At 32.9% G+C, this 18,517-nt stretch overlaps 1 long non-coding RNA gene across 5 annotated transcripts; it reads right to left on the reverse strand.

Annotated features, from left to right (window-relative positions):
• Positions 1–756: 756 nt before the first annotated feature.
• LOC122275241 lies at positions 757–17,705 on the reverse strand. Of its 5 annotated transcripts, XR_006228512.1 has the most exons (7): positions 17,505–17,705; positions 17,266–17,403; positions 14,666–14,727; positions 8,122–8,179; positions 2,761–2,820; positions 1,330–1,457; positions 757–1,093 (listed from the first exon to the last, which is right to left on the reverse strand). It is a non-coding gene; the product is annotated as an uncharacterized LOC122275241 (long non-coding RNA). The 5 variants fall into 5 exon arrangements; XR_006228511.1 differs by lacking the exon at positions 8,122–8,179; XR_006228510.1 differs by lacking the exon at positions 8,122–8,179 and having other exon boundaries at positions 2,733–2,820.
• Positions 17,706–18,517: the final 812 nt, after the last annotated feature.

Raw genomic sequence — 18,517 nt, forward strand, 5'->3', positions numbered from 1 at the left:
GGAGTGGAATCTGAACATATAGAATGTGCTGAATAACCTCATTCTATGAAAGTAGTCATCATAAAATCTAAGTGAGACTTATTATTGGAGACTGAAGTTTTAAAATGAAGATGTTCCTCATCAAATGCTACATGTCGTGAAATGAATGTCTTTCTCGTAGGTAGATAATAACACATATATCCTTGATGTCGATCACTATCCTTTATGTTGATCACTATAGCCCAAGAATACACAGGAAAGTGACTTTGTATCAAACTTGCTTGTCTTCTAGTCCCAAACATATGGATAACACCTTGAACTAAACACATGAAGGGATCTATAATCAGGTTTTTTGTGGTAAAGCATATAATAATGTGACTCCCATTTTAAGGAGATGGTAGGAAGTCTATTGATTAAGAACACATGTGGTAAATGCTTCTACCCAAAAACACTTAGGAACATTTGCATGCATCGTTATGATAAGACTCAGCTCTCTAATATTTTGATGCATTCTCTCAACAAATCTATTCTGCTCAGGTGTATATGATACCTGATGTAAAATACCAGATTGCTGCAAATGATTAAGGAAGGCATGGTTCAGAAACTCTCCCCAAGCATCTGTTTGTACCACTTTTATGGTTTTCTCAAACTGCCTTAAGACATACTTCTCAAAAAGTAAAAATTGGTTAAAGAAGTCTTATTTCTGCTTTAATGGGATAAGCTAAATGAATTTTGTAAAATCATCCACAATGGCAGCATAATAATGAAATTTATTCATTGAAATAATAGGAGCAGGCCCTTATAAGTCAATATGAAGCATATTAAAGGGAGCAATTGTACTAGATACTGAAACAAAAAAATGAAGTTTGGATATCTTCCCTAACTGACAACTCTCAGAGACTTTATTTTCTAACTTTTTGGACAATACTTTAATAAAACCATTGCTTTGGAGGTTAGCTACAACAACTGCTTAAATATGCCTGAGCCTTTGATGCCATAAGTCCCTTGTTACTGCCCGAAATCTCGTTGAAATGAAGGCAGCTAGTGAAGCCTGAATGGTGTAGAGATTATCCTGCTTGATTCCCTTCATTAGACTCCTTTGTGTCACTCGATCCTTGATCACAAATTTATCATTAGAAAATTCACAGTTTACTGGATAATCAGTAGTTAATTGTCTAATGGATAATAAGGCTTTCTCTAAATCAAGAGCCAAAGGATTATTGTTTAAAGTTATTCTTGAAGAGCCTAACCCAATGATTGTATCACTAATATGTGTAATTCTTAGAAAATCTTCATTTCCAATTAACACATGATCTGAACCAACATAAGGTTTTAAGTTGTGTAAAATACCTTCATGAGAAGTCATGTGAGTTGAAGCTCCTGTATTTGATACCCATGCATCATTGTTAGTCTCTGAATTAATGTTGAGAGCAGCAAATGCTTTTGGCAAGTTGTCAAGCTTAATGGAGTGATTAAACCTGTGCCAACAAGAAATTGTAGTGTGGCCTCATTTGTCACAGATTTGACATAGAAAATCACAGTTAGGCTTATGGGTAACAATTGGAGAACCTTGGTTATTTTGTTTCACAGTTGCTTGATTAGCAGGAGAAAACACTTTACCTTTTGATGAGAAACTACCCGATTGGTGAGAGCCCTTGTTGTTGAATTTTGAGTTACTTTTATGACCAAAAAAGGCAGTATATGCTGCTGAGTCAGGGGAGTGCAAGCTAACTCGTGTTTCATAGCTTTGCAATAAGGGCATGACTTCTGCATAACTTGGCATGGGGGGTTTGGGCATAGATGTAGTAAATGGCTCATACTTTGCTCCCAAGTCATTTAACAAAGATAACACTTTGTTTTTATCATCAACAGGAAAGCCAATAGTAGATAAACTATCACGCACACACCTTTGAATTTACATAGGTAGTCATTCAGGGACATCCAAGGATCTTTCTTCATGTAGTTAAGTTACTGTGTGAGTTGGAATTGATGCTCCTTAGAAGATTGAGCATAGGCTTCTTTGAGGGCATTCCATACCTGTGCCTAGGTGTTCAGCCCTATTACAATTCGAAAGACCTGTTTAGATAGGGTGCCAATTATCCAACCTCTAAGTAGATGGTCAGGTGTTTTCCATTTAATAAATTCTGGCTTAGGAACAACTTGTTGGTTGGAATCCTCTGGATATGGAAGTACAGCTTTAAGGATAGTGACTTCACCCGTAAGATAAGCCACAAGTTCTTGATTATTTGTTAGAGCAAGAACTTGCTCATGCCAGAGAGGATAATTTTCGGACTTAAGCCTGAGTGTGACAAAGTTGCTAACATTCAATGATACTAAGGACATATTTGTGAAAAGAAAAAAAAATAGCCCTCCTCACAATCTGATTTCTCTTATACCAAGAAGAAAACTACGTAAGATGATGATTGAGAAATCTCACCACACCTTCAACTGTGGAAGGTGAATTGTATTTATATTAAAAATGTATTACATAATGAACAACTGTATTAAACTATATAAGGTAATGGACAACTGTGTATTCTACACAAGGAAATACTTAACAAATTACAAGAAGCAAATTATGCACTATAATTAATTCTATGACTTTCGATGAGATGGAGATAAATTAGCCTGCAATCTCTTTGTTAAATTTTCAGTCTTCATATCTGTTATGCTCATTTTCCATATCAGGTGTTTCCATATTAGGAATGTTATTACAAATACGTAAAAATCACAACTGCATAATTTTGAAATACCACTTTGTTGTAAGCCAGATAGTAACACCTCATATGTAAAAACCGAAGCACCACTCATTGACACCTCATCTTCCGTTTGTTTCCTCACCTACATTTGAAATATACATTTTTTAAAAATTCAAATTAAAAAAAATATGCTTCACATAAATACATATAAAATAAAAATGAAATAATAATTAAATACATTTCTTCACTTTATATTGCCACTAGTATTAGATTGGTTACTTTTAGTATGTCACTTCCCCATAACCTTCTCTATTGTAGAGACCCTTCTCTTCAATGGAGGCCTTCATTTGCCTCTAACAACATGAGAACTAAATTTTTATTTTTGAATTTCTAATTTCAATATCATATCTCTTAGTACTAGCATAGTAGCATTTGCAAATACGAGCTAGGGTTTTATTTTTGTGTACTGCGAATTCATTGCCCATAACTTCTATGCCATATCCATTGCATTTTCATTACATTCTGCTGTATTTGTAGCGACTTCGTAGCATAGCTTAATCAACATAGAGTCTTTCCAATAGCTGGTTTACCACTCATATCATCATCATTGCCCCAAATGACAACATATCTATGTTTAATGTCCTTCCTTCATCTATCTATAATGAACTTTTCTTAAGTACGAGCATAACTTTTTTCCATAACGTTTATGTACTTTTCCATAACATTTTTTGAACTTCCAATTTCAATATCATTTCCCTCAGTAATAACATTCGCAAGTGCGAGCTAGGGCTTCATTTTTGTGTACTACAAATTCATTGCCTGTAACTTCTGTACCATATTTATTGCATTTTCATCACATTCTGTTGCATTTGTAGTGACTTTGTAGTATAGATTAATCAACATAGAGTCCTTCCAGCAGTTGGTATACCACTAAAATCATCATCACTGCTCTGAATAACAGCATATCTATGTTTAATGTCCTTTCTCATTTATCCATAATGCACTTTTCTTTAAAAAAATATATTTTTTTAATATTTCATCATCATCTAAATCAATCAACGAGTAAAAGCCATCATCCTTATACTGCATGCTCTTCAAATAGATTTTTTTGATAAATTTGAATTTAAAACATTGTTTAAAGTTTTATGTGCATGAAATGTTACCAAATATTGATCTTTAAGATGGAGATATAGACTATAAACTGATGGATATATTCCATTAAGTGTGAAACAAGATATTCTCCACATGACTTCAGGTGGAGTAATCCATCTACCTAATTGCAATTGTTCGATTTCATTAACTTGTTGATTATCTTGTTGGCTAATTAAATTGAAAGCAACAAGATTATATCATTTGTAAATGTATTTGTAGAGATATTTCATAGTTTTAATCATAGAACAAATTTTTACATTGAAGTGACAATTATAATCTAACAATTATCTAAATATTTTCCTCTAGTTTTGACAATGACTAGATCATTAGAACGTCTATATAATAGGAAACAATCAATTCCAACAGTTGTTTTAGATGATTTTTTTTTTTTTTGAAATATTGACTCTTGCCAGTATCATTTCTCTTCATACATATATTAATTGAATCCAGTATTCCATAAGAACCATGCATAAAATATTTAACAATTTTATCTAAATGTAAATTTTTTGTCTTATTAGGTATTTCCACTTAAACAATTTCATTGAAAGATTTATGAGAATAAATTCTTCAATATTTTTGTAGTATAATTAAAAAATGAACATGTGACAGACCCTTTTTCTAATGTTCAATTGTATAAACATATGCTGCAGATTTACCAAAAACTTTTCGTTTGAATAATCCATTTTTTAGATCTTCTAATTTTACTTTAAAGATGCGTGCAATTAGATTCGAATGATTTTGAACTTCTTCATGTGGATTCAATCTAATATTTTTTTCCCAACTTGGATTACATGTTATAGTTAAGAAAATATCAGGTTTGCCCAAATGTTAAACTAATGTCATCATTTCCATATATCTTTTGTACATATCTCTCATGCCATTAATAAAATATGAAGATAAGATAATACATTTTTCAATTTTTAAGGCATTAGTTTTTCCAATTGAAATACCATCGACAATATCTTGATGCACATCTAATGTAATTTCTTGTTATTTCGAACGAAAATAATCTAATCTTGAAGTTTCAGTTTTAACATACATATCAACCACAAATTATTGTAACAAACGACTATATATTAATCAAAATGATTTGCTCTCTTCTGTAATTTGTAATTTGAAACAATAGTATTCACGGCATGAAACTATTGATTATTTCTTTGTCTTCTTTAAGACTACAAAAATTATGGGAAGAAATTTAGAAATATGAAGATATAAAATTTAAAAATAAGGAAGTTAGGATAGTAAAAGTTATTATGACCGTGTTATTTGTTTTTAAGTAATTCGTTTGCATTATGTGAATATTGGAGATGACTTAATCTTGATGTTTGAGCATTCAATAATAATATTATTCCTTATTTCCACCTTTGTGGCTAAAGACCACAATATTTTGATCTTTTTGTTTTGCAAAATTATCAAATTCAGTCCAAATAGTAACAACTTGTGATATAGATTGAGTGTTATAAACATATTAATTTAAACCAATGCCAGATCTTATATGAATTATATTATTTTCCAAATTTGAAATGTTACTCAAAATTTGGAAGAAACAACGGTATTGATTAATATAGAGTATAACCATCAGTTGAGTAATAACAAATGGATATAATATTTCTTCATCATTAACACGATTTTCTAATTCATGTTCAGTGTCATAGAAAGATAACTGCAAATATGAAGGACATAAATCTTCAAAGATTAAATCATTAATGTAATGATAAATCTGTCCTTGAACTTTGAATGTGTAAATTTCCTTATTTCTTCTATACAAATTTCTATTAAATTTTACTTCAAATGATGTAAAAGCGAGTTTGATGACCCGCTTTTGCGTGTATTTTCACTGAAGGGTTGTTTTTATTTTAATTAATATATTAGTTTATTTATTTTAAATTATTGCGTTTTAAATTTAGTTTTTATTTGATGGATGTTGTGTTTTATTTATTTATTTGTTTTACGGGTTTTAATCTCGTTTCGGCGGATTTGTTTTGTTTTCCCGGAGTGAGGATTGGACCTCATTTCTTTCCTACATCTCTTTTTTTTCCTTTTTCCTTTTTCCATTTTTCTCTTTTCTTTTTCTTCTTTCTTTTTCTTTTTCTTTTTTTTTTTCTTTCTTTCTTTCTTTTCTTTTTCTTCTTTCTTCCTCTCCCGATCGTCTCTCTCTCTCTCTCTCTCTCTCTCTCTCTCTCTCTCTCTCTCTCTCTCACGCCGTAAGCCACCCCCAGCCCCGACCCATCGCTGTTCGGCCACCGTGGGCGTCACCACCCCCACCGGTCGAAGCCCCTCCCTCCGGCGCACCACCCCACCGAACCTCAGCCCCATCCGGCCGGCCGTTTGGCCGGAAAACGCCTTTGAAGCCCCACGGATTTTGCCCCGATCTGCCGTCGTCGCTCCACCTCCGACTACCACTTCTTCACCACTTCATCACCGGTTCCTTGCCGTCTTAACCCACCCATTTTCGGCCCCTAATAGCCACCGGAACAGCTCCCACGAGCTAGCTTTCCATTTTGGAAAATCCGGCCTCCCTCCACCGTTTTCGCCGCCACCCACGGCTAGCTTCATAATCATCCTTAGACCATTCCCTATCAATCCCAAACCCTGGTTTGTCCCTGTTCAAAAGTGGGTATTTTACAACCCACGGCCACAGTGAATTTTCACTGTTACGTTGCTTTTTCTCCTCCGTTTGCAACGCCGCAAGCTTTCTAAAAATACCATATAGCGCTGTAAGTATTTTTCAAACCCTATTTTCAAATTTAAATGTATTTTGCTCATTCAATAATTTATCTGCTGGTTGGTTGATTCCGGACTGAGTCTGAGGAGTTCAGGGGTCGGATGGATGGAAGACGGAGTTGCTTGTTTTATTGATATAGGTTGGTTGATTATTTTTGTGCATTGATATAGCATTTACATAGTGCATGCACGTGCGTTTTTATTTAATCGAGTAAAGCCTGTTTTATTGGCGTAAGTGAATTTTTGGGTGCGTGTGTATCACGACCCCAAGCCGGGATGGGGTATTATCTCGGTGGAGCTCCTCTAGTCACTCGGGAGCGGAATAAACTGAGTGACGTCCCCTGAGTTGTCGCTGGGCGACGACGGGAGCGGGGGCTAGGGGATGCTTGGCTACGAACGCGCCGAGCGCGGAACCGGGCATCGCTCTACGCACCGACTCTGTGGCCCTTCGCTAGTGAGGGCTAGAGGATGCTTGGCTACGAACGCGTGGGGCGCAAAACTGGGCATCGTTCGTTAGGTGTCACATGCGTAGTCGTAACCTGCGGTGTGGCACTGGAGCCAGGGTGTGCGGATGACCCCTAGGGGAGGTCATGGTGCATACGGATTAAATTGGATAATGATTTGAGATGGTTATGGGCCAAATGTGACTTTTGGCGTGATATTTAGAAAATGTTTGTTTTTGGGCTAAATGTGATTTTTGGCGTACGTGGAAAAATATGTTTTTATGAGTTTGCGCATTGGCACCATTTCATGAATATTGTTTGAGTTCTATATGTTTTTATCTAGTGGTGTTTGGATTTTACTTACCTGCAGTACCATTTTTGGTTTCGTAGATTTTGGTGCAGGATTCGAGGAGGAGGAGGAGGCTGAGCCCGAAGATACGGCTCCGCCGGAGTTTTGAGTCGAAGTTATGCTTTATAGTTTGGTTTAAAACTACATTTGTATTTTTGTAATATTTTTAATTATGTATATTTTAAACAGCTTGTATTATATTAAGAAAATTCTAGTACTTAGTTATATGATTTTCGTTATCCGCTGCGTGTTTCTTCATGCACATATGTTGCTTTTGCACACACTTGGCACTCATCGATAGGGTGGTGACCCGGGTTGTCACCATCCGGACGTCTCGATTTTTCCGTGTCCGTGCGTGGGGATTTAGGAGCGTCACAGCGAGCTTATTATTATTTGTGCACACATATGCACAAATTTTTTTGGATTCACATTCACTTAAAGCATAAGTAAACTATTGATAAAATTGGTTAGAAATATAATTAAGAGTTAACGATATTGTTCCACCAACACAACAGAAGTTGTTTGGCTTGTAATGAAATCTTTTTACTCTACAATATCTACAACGACATTAATGATAAATAATCTGTCTTAACTAGTACGATTTGTAATATTTACCTAAAATGAACAGATTGTTCTTCTGATTTTCCTATGAGATAAAAGAAGAAGGAATGAAATAGTAAAGGAAGAAATTTAAACAAACTTTACACTTTATGGATATGAAGTATCTAGTATAAAGTTGCGAATAGATTAAAGAAGTTGAGAGATTTTACTTTACCCCAAGCAAATTTTGACGTCCTTTCAGAGTTGGATTGGTCTTCATGAAAATGATTAACCTATCGAAAATATTTTTTTATTTTTTATTAAATAGGATGAGAATAAAATGTCAAAAAGAGTTTCATGATAGGAAATCATAACGAATAAACCTAATCGCTCAATGCTAAAGTAGATGCAATTATAAGTTATATTGTGGAGATATAAATCTCTTTTATGAAGTGTTGAAGTTTCCACGATATTGTTGAAAGTAATAAGTATCATCCTTGCTAGATCACATACATCATTATGGACGTTACTTTAAGAGGAATTGATATTCGAAGAAGACCTAATTTCTCTTATATAGGGAATTTCATTGCTCTTTGAATAAGAATGCAAACGATGCTGAAATTGTTCTCCTTCTTGAATTTTATTACTTTAAAGTATTTTCAACTCATAATATCTATCTCCTTTTTTGATGAATCTCCTCATTTTTCTCTAATTATATAGCTTAACAATTTTTTTATAAGATTTTTTTTCAAATTCTTCAAAATTTATTTATAAAGAAAGTTAGATAAAAATTAGAAAAGATAATGTTAATGATATTTAAGTGTATTTCTTGATCTAATCATGTCATCTTACTAGTTGCTATAAAGTTATGAAAGGTTATAAATTATGCGTCAATTTGAGAGGACAATCTAAGAAATAATTAAGAACTTATCAAATATATAGGTATACATGGCTATAAATGGAAATAGAATACATAAACAATCTTTTCGGCATTTACATCCAAACAATAAAAAAAAGAGTAATACTACTTATCATCCCAATTTTTCATTATCTTTTCATTATTCCGTGATATGGCATTAGATGATTGGAGATTATTAATTATATTTCAATTATAAACCTATTATCTAATGTCATATCATGGAATGATGAGAGGATAATAAAAATTGAGATGATGAATAGATTTTTTCAAAAAAGAAACATTTAAGTTGAAACAAATCCCTACAAAATATATTAAATCAACTAATATAAGATTAAATTATTTGGAAATAAAACTTTAGATTGACATCTAAAAAATATAGAATTATTATAATAATCACTTACAAGTTCATATACTTTTATGAAAAAAATATTACAACATATCATTCATCTAAGTTAATTAATATATATAAGAATAACTTAGTTTTTCAAAACGATTTTTATTTAATAACAGGGCTTTTTTAATTTTGAATGCCAGTATTAATATTTGTTTAATAATATTAGAAAATATCAATTATGAGCAACTTTAGTAATTTGTTTGTAAAAAATATTTAACAAAAATATGATATATATATATATATATATATGTGTGTGCGCGCGCGCGCACGTATTTTATAAATTTTTTATCTTTACAATGATCATGAATATATTTAAAGAACTAAAGTAATGACGATCAAACATATAATAATATTGTTACCAAACTAATAGAATAAGAATTTTTCATATGAAAAAAAAAAGGATAACATAACAAAAGTAGAGAAAAAATAAAAAAAAATAATGGAAGTAAAGAAAATTAATAAAAAGAGGAATGAGGGAAAGTGAAACAACAACATAAATACTAGACTTGTTGGAAGAAATATACTAGAAGAAGACGAGACAATAATTGTATATTGACATTTGGTAATAAGACTATATTAAGATATTAAGAATATTACGAGATGTAAGAAATAAATGCAATATTTACAAAATCCAAAATGGAAGGAAATAACATACTGCAGCTAATGAGAGGAACAAACTATATTGCATTGCAAATTGTAGAGATTTACCTGAAATAATGTTATTAATATCAAATATATTATTAAACTATTAAATCTATCCAATAATCAAAAAAATATTTACATTTGGGAATGATATATCTAAAGAAATCATTTTAAAAAAATTATTAATAAAAGCAAATATATGTATATATATATATATAAGTAACTCAAAATAAAAGGAAATAAAATGTTGTAGAGCATTACAATTTATTTTTTAAGATTTTATTTCTATCAGAGTTTTATGAAGAGTTAGTATTTATTAGAAGCAAATAAGAAAAGTGTATAGTGAAATTGATAAATTCAAACTCATTTCTACCATTATTTATTTATTACACTTAAAGGCCAAAAGAAAATAATTTTTTTAAAATGATAGTAATTTTTCATAAAGTATGCTGGTCTGTATAGTACAAAAAAATGCAAAATTAAATTTTCTTTTATAAAAGAAGAAATTATTATTGTTAATTTTAATAGTTATAATTTGATGCATATGTTGTGTATTTGTTACTTAGAAAATAAATATATAACATCATAATTTAAAACTTACAAACTACATTAGGAAGTTTCAAATGTTTTAATAATATGATTATTAAACTAAAAACTAAAGGAAAAGAAATGTTCCTCAAAATTTGATTCAATTTCTTTAAGATTTAATTTTGTTATTAGAATTTTTTTGAACAATTGGTATTAAAATTGTTTAGTTTAGATATATGTTAATAAATGATAATTTCATCACTGTATAACTTCAAAGACAGTTGAATTCATGGTTTTAGGGAAAAAAATGTATCGATTAAATCTATCTCAGATTTTTTTCATAAACATTAATAAAATAGAAGCACTTTTCAATCATAAATTTGTAACTAAACACAAATAAATAGTCAGAAGCAAAAGTAATATAATGTCCAATACTAAAATGTAACAAATAAATTCAATAATCACTGAATATAAAAGCAAAAAAAGAAAAACATGCCCGCCAAGATTAATTTTTATTTTTTAAGGGTTCAGTAATTTTCATAAAAAATTTATGAAGACTTGTATTTTTTATGACAAGTTTTTACGTGAGCTGATTTTTAAAATAATATTTTTGTTTTTCTCACACGAAAAGCCCATAATTTAACATTAGAAGCCCAACCGCCTCTAAATTTCATAGAACCCCAACCCCTCCACCCTATGTGATGTCATTCTAGAGAAAACCCTAAATATTTTGTCTCTCTCTCTCTCTCTCTCTCTCTCTCTCTCTCTCTCTCTCTCGCACACACACACTGGATGAAGTTGTGGCTGCTCAAACAAAGAACAACTGCTAGCCTCTCTGTTAGTCAAGCGTAGTCTCTTCTCTCCCATCTCTGTTTGTTCTTTGTCAACCAAGAACAACCGCCACTCTCAACCGCTTGTAACCACACACCTACTGAGTGATTATGAGTACAGAAATTTGGCTGTCATCCACGAAAAACAACCCCCATCTCTTTCATCTATTAAGGGTCTGTAGATTTGTTACTCAGATTCACAACATAGGGACAAGGATATTAAAATAATCTTAGCAAAATAGAAGTAATGCCACAGATTTCATAGAAAAGACTAGAGATTTTCGAGGAATCCCAACCTACACAAGGTTAAACGTTTACAATATCAAATATCAAAAAATTTCTAGAATGATTCCTCACTTTTCCCTCTTATATCCTACATCCTTTTAGAAAGTTCATAACAAACTACAAGACAGATAGATAAAATGATTGAGGGCTACTTGTTGGGGACCTTGGTCTAGTCCCCAAACATTAGGGGTCCACGGGTCTCGCGTCGCCTTATGATGACCGAATGTTCCTCGTCGTCTTGCTTGGTCTCAGCTAGGATATGGCAAGGGTTCCTAAGTTAATGAAAGTGTGGTATTTAGTGATGGATTTGATGATGATGATGAGTTTGGGTGATCTAAGTGGTGAGTTTGTGTGTTTGATGCAATGTGGAATGACTTGATGGTTGCCCTTGATGTTGGCGCCACTTAGATGATGCTTAGGGTTGATATGGTAAAGTGTAGCTAAGATTTTGGATAGTGGCTAAAGGGGATTACGAAATTGGGAAGTGATGTATTAAGATCTAGGGTTTCGGCCAAGCCAAGGAGGCTATGGCCGAATCTCTCAAGGTTAGATCTAGGGTTTTTTGTGGTTTTTTTGGCTATGAGATTTGAGGATGGCATGTAAGGTATGATGGGAGGCTAGGGTTTTGTGGTTTGAGGCAATTGAAGGTGGTGGAAAAGGCAAATGGATAGGCTGGCCGAAATTTATGTTTGGGAGATGGGATTTTTCAAGAAATTTCAAGGAAATTTTATGAACATGTGAGAAATTACTTGAACACAAGAAATCTAACAAACCACCACACAAACAGAAATCCCAATGAAGGATTCGGCCTCCACACTCCAATCAATCAACAAAACTCCACAAGAATACAAAAAGAGAAAATGAAAATAACAAAGGAACCAAATAATCTTTGATTCACGAATTGCACAAAGAATTGAAAGGAAACCTCAATATATTAAAGTTTAAATTGAATCAATACCGATTCACAAATTGCACAGTGAAGATCCTCTCCTTGGGGATTCACGAATTGCATCCCAAAAGAGCCCAAGTGCATAAGTACCAAAAATGAAGAATTCCAAGCCCTATGGTCGGCCACTCAATGTTCAATTTTTCAAAAGATCCTAATGAAATGTCTAAGGGTCCTATTTATAGAGTTTACAAAGTGGAAACTCCCAAAAGGTCCCTAGGCAAATTAAACTAAAATAAATAAACAAATGAAATAATAACTAATCAAGTCTTTAAATAAAATAAATAAAAATAATAAAAATGATAATTTAGCCATGGTGGCGTGGCATGCATGACCCATGGTGGTGCATGGTCCACGGCTAGGCTAGTCATGGTCTGGTCCGCGACTCGTTTCATGGCGTGACATGGTGCCACACGTTGGTCTGGTGGTGGACATGGCACGGTGCTGTGCATGGCCTGCTAATGATGGGCATGGCATGGTGCCAAGCCTAGGCCTGATGGTGGGCACAGAATGATGCTGTGCTACTACTATGGTGTCCAGTCAAGTGGCTTGGGCTGTGGTCCTGCATGGCTCGGGCCGGTGGCCTGGGTGATGAGCATGCATGGCCCAAGTTGACGGCCTGGGCTATGGGGCCCCAAGGCATGGGCTGAAGCCGTGCGCTGGTTGGCATGCTTGTAGGGGCACGCCACTAGCCTCGTTAAGTGGTGCTGGGGCGCACATGCATGCGCGTAGGTGCACGCTCAAGGGCATGCGCAAGCCTGCACACATGGTCTGCGCGCGGCCAGTAGCCTCCATGGTTGCTCGCTGTGTGTCATGGTCTGAGCCAAGGAATTCAAGCAGGCTAGCAATGTGACTGTCCTGACCCTCCATGAGTCGTGTAAATGTGTGGTCCCAGGCAAATCTCTTGGGGGTTGTGACACTACTTCCCAAGTCACAGCCTAAACGCATGGTTCCACTATAAGTGAAACGCTAAGTATCACGAAGTGACTTAACCCAATGCAAGCAAGAATATTTATCTGACCCAAAAACAACTCTTCTGACCCAACCTGAGCTAGGGGTCACCCATTTGACCGATCACCTGACCTGAAAAGGCTTTTTCGGAAGAAATGGGCATTCCAACCCAACTCGTTTTGTTGTTGTTGTTGTGTAATAATCTATATATATATATACTAGAAAATTTTAATTACCATTCAATACAAAAAAATTGAAATGGTCTGTTCCAATGCTCTTTTGTGATTTTGTATAGGAGGTTGTGATCATGTAGTAATTTGCAGAATTTGTTTGTTTCTGAATTTCAATGTAATTGGAATTTACATTATAACAGATGTCCTACGGTTCATTGTATTTCCAAACCGGATGGCTCTGTATTTCTTCTCGTTGTTAGACTCTGATTTTCTTGTCAATTACACGACTTTTGGGAATAATTATAGGCTGAATTGCTTTTAGATGTAATATTCCTATTTTGTTCATAGTTTCTGAGAAGATGAGATATAGATATTATCAATTTGAAATGAGATAATATTCCTGCAATGAAACTGCATTCTAAACCAGAAACACAATGTTCTTCTATTTATGTTTTATTTGGGAGGCCCATTAACTTTGGCCCCCACAAAATTTTTCCAATTCCCAAATGAGCATTCAAATTGAGTATTAAAGTTTCGATCAAATCACATGATATTTCAGCATCTATAAAAACGTATAACTGGATCGCACTATCACCATGGTCCATTGCATCTACTTGAAACACCAACACATATAAATTATCCAATCCAACTTTTGCATTGGCCTTATTGTTTCTGTCGCTTTCTTTCTTAGTATTATTGTTACTATCTTATTCCATGGCACCCATCCCTCCAGCACCCATCTCCGAAATGGAACTACTTTAATTTTTAAATAGAAACTCTAATCAGGAATCATAAATATGAATAAAAGCCCATCTTAGAAAGCATTAACTAAGTGGGAAAATTATACTCTTTCAGAATTCTTAATACTATAATACTATATAATAAGAGAAAATATGTTTGCAATCGTGAATTATGCAGTCACTGCGTAATCGTTTTGAAAAATGAATAAAATGTAAGATTCACATAAAAAAATTAATTTTTTAATAGTAGATCTCACTCTTTTCAAAACGATTACATAGCGTTTATGCATTTCACGGTTATATGTAGAATTACTCATATAATAATATCTCACTTAACCACCGAACCAATCAGCAAGCAAAAATGGTCTTACCTTTGGATTAGCTAGTTTTGGTCCAAAAGTACTTCAAGTAATCTTCTATCGACCTCATTCAACTGCAATTTGAGATAAATTATGTTACATGTACACCAATATATTTAGATTAAAAAACTAAACTAAATCAGATACCCTTAAAAAAAAAAGGGAAGTAGAGATAATGAAAGCAGAATGCTTGCTGACAATCGATAATTAGATTAGGATTCTATATATACAACTGTAAGTCTCATAAATTCAAAATCTCGATCTATTTGAACAGATAATTAGCTTGCAAAGTTAAAATGTAGCTCAATGCAAAGTGAAAGTTTGCATTGTACGGAAAATTGGCATTAATGGTTTGCTGCATTATGTTATAGCAACAGAGCATCTCTATGCATGCATGCACCATAATGATGCCCATTCATGAGACTGATGACTATCATTCATGTATATGAATATATATATATATATATATATATATATATATGTTCCCAATCTCGAAAGAAGCTTTACAACTATTGTTTCATGAGTAGTGCTGCTTGGGTAGACAGAAGGTATTCTCATCTATGCATGCAAATATAATATTGCAAATGAATCGTTCATATGTCATGCAAATTTAATTTATAAACTAAGAAAATGGTACAGGAAGAAGCTTAATTATATATATTATACTATACAATATATATTATATAGTAGATCAATATGCTAGCTTTTGTCGTGAAAGTCTATATGCATGTGTTTCAGTAGTAATGAGTACCAACTAGGCATATAATATTGTTGTTATGATAGTAGACCCATTAACGAAGGGTCTAGTATCGAAGCAGTTTAAATAGCACGTTGACAGAATGGGTCTTATGATGTAAAAATGTTATTGAGCTCGTAGATGTTTTCATTTTATTTTCGACACTTAATGATATTTATTATGATTCTTTTGTTTTTGTTTTCTTATCTTTCTACTTATTTGTACATTGAATGGTTTGGAAGAATGATGACAAGATAATGTCTGCAACAGACATGAATTAGAATTCAAGGCATCATGGTATTAGCCTTAATTATCTCAATTAAAGATCATGTTAAATTAGTTACTGGTGTTGTGGTACATGGAAGGAAATTTATTGGTTATATAACAGAGGACCATCATGACTCGCATTGGTAGTTGATTTGACATTGATATTACAGAATTCATGTAATGTACTTTGAGCTATGAAAGTTTCAGGAAATGAATTTGCACAGTATGATTAATTTCCTGTAATAAACCCATGAACAAAAATATTATTTTATGGGTTTATGGGCTAAATGAGAGAATGTAAGAATTTTATTTAAATTCTATGTCCCACACACTCATCTTAATAAAGTTTGAAATAACTCAAAACTTATTAGTTAATAGACGAGTTATAATAGGATAAGAAAACTTCTAAGAAATAAGATTAAAATTCTATATCTCTAGTTATAGTCAGACACAAAGTCTGAGATTTCTTGATGGCCAGAAATCTATAAATAGCACTGAGGGGTTAAAGAGTTCTCACATACAATATTAAAGTGTCTTTTGCAATCGTGAGACACTTAAGAGGTAAAGTTTTTAAGGGTGATCCTTCCCTCATAACCAAATCTAATTCTTCATCGAATTGATGGAGAAAAGTACGTATTTATTTATCATCGTTTATTATTGTAGATTATATAAAATCAAAGATCCAATTATTAATGTTCATGTTAAAATATTTAACAACTTATACTTAAAATATGGTCATATTCTCTAACTGGTAGGATATATTGTCATTATTGTGGAAAAAATAAGTGGTAAGAAAAATGACAAGAATACCATCCCCAAGTTTACTTCTTCTATTTCTCATTAGTTTTGTGGGCTTCTTGTATGTACAGGGAAGTTTTGGGGGACCTCTCTCTCTCTCTCTCTCTGCAATTAAAAACTCTACCCACTTAGGTAAGAATGGAATCATGGGAAGTGAGAGCCAGAACGGAACAGGAAATGAAATAGAAATAATTAATGGCATATTTAGCAGCCCAAATAAGTCAACAAGTTTGCTTAACATTTAGTTACCAGCTTGTGGTTCTCAGAATCTCATGATGATAGAATTAATGATACATAAGTGATTTTCCTATTGGATATAAATCAAATTCTTAAATAGGAGGGACACAACCCTATGAGAGCTTGTAGTGCAAAACCAACTTGAAAGCTTTCTTTGGTTAAAATTAGTGTACAACAGCATAAAGCATATATGAACGAACTGGGTTTCATAATAACTACTCGATGGTTTCATTTTGGTTAAAATTAGACATTTCAAAACAATGCAAGTCTGCCCTACTCGATGGTTTATAGTATAACACTAGCCCTAAAGATTAGAAAAAGAAAAAGAAAAAGAATGATTATTCAGAAGCAATACAACGAAGTCATGCATCTAATTCAGTACAAATTTGCCCAGATTTCTAGCGGTTGCCATATTTGCTTCACCATAATTAAAACCAAACAAACACACAGATTTGCACAAAACCTCCATCCAAACAAACAACACACAAATTTGCATTTTCAACTGAGCATTTAGCATTGAAAATCGAAAAACTATAATACCCAAAATCTAACAACCAGTTCAGATCAACCATACCTTCGGTCAGAGAGAGAGACAGAGAGAACAAGCTAACTGTGAGCTGGAGCCTGTGAGACTGAGAAATCCTTCTTTACAGCAAGGGAGAAATGTGAGGCAGAAGCGAGAGAGAGGGAGCTGCGAGCTAGAGCAGTGGAACTGTTCAACAAAGAAATACTCATTAGGGCTGCGATTGCAAGGGATTAATGGAGCTAAGAGGGAGAGCAATGGAAGTCGTAAACAATTAAACACAGATTCACAATGATTTGTTTTCGGGCTTCAGATTCTGAGGCAGAGCAGAGGCGCAGAGCATTCGAACTCGAGGGAGAGGAGAGTTTCTGTGGAAGGAAGTATATAAAATGAAGCCATTTCCAAGGGAAACTGGGTGAGATTTGGCCAGTCCGGACCGGAAAAATGGCCCGGACCAGACATTTTTCATTCAGTCTAGTTTCGGTTAAGGGATTTTTCATCCCAGATTGGACCGGATTGAAAGAAAATAAAAAATATATATTTTGTTATTATTTATATAAATAATTATATATAATTAATTAATAATATATCACAATATTACATAAGTATTATATTTTTTTAATATATAACTATAATATATAGACTTATAGTACTAGTATATATTAATATATTATAAGAGTTATAGGGATAAATTATAGTATATGTATAAATTTATTATAGTATTAATATAATTAACTTAATATGTTAGTATTAAACCACTATAATTATATAGAGTATTATTTAATATAGTATTACTAATTTATCATTAATATATAGTATATTAGTAATACTATTAGTATAGTTATTAGTTATAATATTGATACCAAATCTATAACTATCTATATTTAAATCAATATATTATTATATTTGTTAATATATAACTATAATATATATTAATAATTAGATATTTGTTAATATATAACTACAATATATATTACTAATATATATTAATAATTAGATAATTTATTATATAATTTTTATTTAATAAGTTACTTAATTTTAATTTAATATTTTAAATAATTTTTTATTAATAAATTAAAAAAAAAAACAAAAACAAAATTGGGCCAAATGGACTAGACCCGATTCCAATGTTCAGTTCAAAAGAAATGATAGATAAAAAATTTCATTCCATCACCTGATCGGGTATCCACAGACGCACTACGGAAATAAAATTCGTTTTCGATTATTTAATTCCAGGTCGGGTAATTCGGGTTGGGTTGAGTTTGCGGGATCTACACTGTTAAGGAAAAATATAATTGTAAAT

The sequence above is a fragment of the Carya illinoinensis genome, chromosome 9, assembly GCF_018687715.1.
Source record: "Carya illinoinensis cultivar Pawnee chromosome 9, C.illinoinensisPawnee_v1, whole genome shotgun sequence".
NCBI classification, from domain to species: domain Eukaryota; kingdom Viridiplantae; phylum Streptophyta; class Magnoliopsida; order Fagales; family Juglandaceae; genus Carya; species Carya illinoinensis.